Consider the following 3,086-nt stretch of genomic DNA (forward strand, 5'->3'; position numbering starts at 1 on the left):
GCAAAAACATACTAGCCAATTCACACTGCACTGCACTGACATGTAGAAGATGCATGCAGTGGCAGGGATAGACCGCGGGTCGAGACGGCGTTAGTGATGGATGGACGGGCGGCGGCGGCGGCGTTTTCAGGCACAAATCGCCAGCGGCGAAGGCGGGCCATCATCAGCATAGCAGACTCAAATCGGCAGGTCGGCGGGGGATACGATTGCGCTGCCGGCGACGGGGTCGTCGCACGCGGGCGGGCTGACGGAAGTCAATCATGTACTCTTATATATGTCATAAGAAAAAAATACAAGTTACACGCATCAACAAAAATTTATTCGTTCTGTTTTTGGATCGCCTAGTCACGAGTTCCATCAGGAGCGAGCCGCGGAGAGAATCGATCCGATCATTCTACAGCGGAAGCGAGCTTGTTCGCGTGCGTCTATGTAGTGAGATGGGCATGTGTTAGGCAACACATCAATCAAGCTGCCTGCTTTGTGTGCTTCCAATCTAACTTACGTGCTTCATCTAGCTTTGTTTGGGTGAATCGATCTAGCAATTGGTGGAAAATCAAGGTGTGGCGGCTGCCACACCTTGCCCACTGGCCTCCTCCGTCAGTGGATGTGGGTGTGTGCGTTTATAGGGGTGAGTGTATGCGTGTGTATATGAGCGCTTGTGTAGTGATGTTGAAAAAATAAACCATATCGGCATGGCCTGTTATTCATGTCTAGTACTCTCTCGTATGAAATTACTTGTCATAGAAATAAATAAAATGAATGTATTATCTAGAACAAAAACATGTCTAGATACTTCATTTTCTTCGACAAATGATTCCGGACGAAGGAACTAAGTGCATGTCTTAATTATCCTAGAGCGAAAATTTTGACTTGACCATCTGTCTTCTCGTTGTTTCCAAGCTCGGGCACGCCCTTCTCCTTCCTGTGCGCGAGCTCCCCCACATGGTGAACCATATTGGCCACATCCCGGCCCGACGACCCGCCCTCCGCCATCGCCCCCCTTGCCATCGTCGCGAGCTTCTTCGCCGTCGTTCGTATTTCCGCCCCCTCATCCATCAGCTCCCTCAACGCTTTCTTGATGTCGTCTCTCACGACCTGTTTCGCATATAGCTTGGGGTTCATGAACACGTGCATGGCCGGCACCTTAACACCGACCCGGACGCCGGCGCCGAGCACGTCCACGACCAGCGTCTCGTTCAAGAACTGGTCGGCGATGTGCGGCCATGTCAGGAGCGGCACGCCGTGGGAGAGGGACTCCAACGTGGAGTTCCACCCGCAGTGCGTCAGAAAGCCGCCCACCGCCGGGTGCGACAGGATGGTCATCTGCGGCGCCCACCCACGGATGACAAGGCCGCGGCCCTCCACGCGCTCCTCGAACCCCGCGTCGAGGTCGTCGGTCTCCCTAGTCACCCAGATGAACGGGCGATTCGACGACTCCAGGCCGGCGGCGAGCTCCGCGGCCTGCGACGGCAAGAGGCGGGCCATGCTGCCGAAGCTGACGTAGAGCACGGACTGGTGCGGCCGCCGTCGAGCCAGGTGGCGACCGAGCCGGCGTCGACGGCCGCGCGGTTGCCTCTTCCGGTCGTCGTCTCCGCGTCGGTGTCTAGAAGGCAGAGCGGTCCGACCGCCCACACCTTCCGGTCGAGCGCCTCTCCGTATCCCTTGGTGTACGCGCTCTCGAAGGCCGCGCACGTGTTGAAGACGAAGCCGTCGGCGGTGTCCTCGGCGCGCAGTGTGTCACGCCTTTCCTTCTCCAGCCCAGGAAACTGGAAGAACCCAAGTGACGTCGCCCTGCTGGTGACGGGGAGCACCGGAAAATCGGGCGAAAATATATAATAGAACACTTGTACCCAGGCTCTTTCTATCTAGCCATCCATTCTGTGCATCATGATTCATGCAAAAACATTTTTCTTTTTTGTTTCTCTCACAAAAAACATATTTTGAAGTTGAAACCTTTACAGTGTGGCAAAGCTTTCTATTTACAATCTAGGATAAATCTTTCAGATTTTTTAGATCATTTTTTTATATATTTTTTAATCATTTTTTATACATTTTTTTGACCAAAAAATCTGAAAGATTTATCCTACATTCTAGATAGAAAGCTTTGCCACGTTGCAAAGGTTTGAACTTCAAAACATGTTTTATGCGAGAGAAACAAAAAAAAGAAAATTTTATATAGAAAATTAGTTGTGTTGCATAGATCTTAAAGCAATATTGGACAGGCAGGATAGCAGGGCCCAGATACAGATGTTCTAAAAATCCACGTCCGAAAATCGGGCACCTCGAACTGCTCCAAGTCGCCGGCGACGCTGTCGTTGTTGTGCACGCCGTGCTTGGCCAGGCTATGCTGCGCCAGGAGAAAGAACGCCGAAGGGCCGTGGAACACAAACCGTGGGATGTCAAGCCGGCGCGCGACGTCGGCCGTCCACGGGTTGCAAGTGTCGGCGACGAGGCAGTCCGGCCGCCGTGGCAGCGCCTGGAGGTATGTCTCCAGCGGCCCGGCGAGCAGCCACACGGCCTCGTAGAAGAGCGTGAAGTGGGACATGTCCGTGACCATGTCGTGGCTCTCGCGCCCCTCGGGCAACCCCAGCGCCGGCCCCGGGAACTTCAGCTCGGCCACGTCGACCGCGAGCCCCTCGCGGGAAGCGTGCTCCAGGACGGCCCTGTTGCGCGCGGCGGTGACGGGCGTGAGGACCACGGTGACGCGCGCGCCGCCGTGGCCGGCGATGAGGCGCGCCAGGTCGAGCATGGGGATCACGTGCCCCGGCGCGAGGAGCGGCACCAAGACGAAGTGTAGCGGCCGTGCCATGGCCGCGCCGTGCCGTACGTATGTACAACAAGTCAACACGAAGTAGAGGAATAGAATCACGACCACAGCCAGCGTTGGATCGAGATCGAGATCCACGAAGTAGAGGCACTGCTGCTACATCGGCCACAGCAAGATAATTATTGGCCCTGTTTGGATACTCTAACTAGTTAGAGGATAGAGTTAGATTCTAACCCTAAACTAATTCTAAACTAACTCTAATTAAAAAGGTGTCTGGATGGCAGGGTTAGATGCATCTAACGCAAACTAACCCTTCTGT

General features: G+C 54.5%; 1 pseudogene; it reads right to left on the minus strand.

The window, feature by feature from the left end:
- Positions 1-814: 814 nt before the first annotated feature.
- On the minus strand, positions 815-2,856 carry LOC125539286 (UDP-glycosyltransferase 73E1-like; annotated as a pseudogene).
- Between the last annotated feature and the right edge of the window lie 230 nt (positions 2,857-3,086).

This window comes from Triticum urartu, chromosome 4A, assembly GCF_056163025.1.
Source record: "Triticum urartu cultivar PI428250 chromosome 4A, HENAU_Tu73, whole genome shotgun sequence".
In the NCBI taxonomy this organism is placed as follows: domain Eukaryota; kingdom Viridiplantae; phylum Streptophyta; class Magnoliopsida; order Poales; family Poaceae; genus Triticum; species Triticum urartu.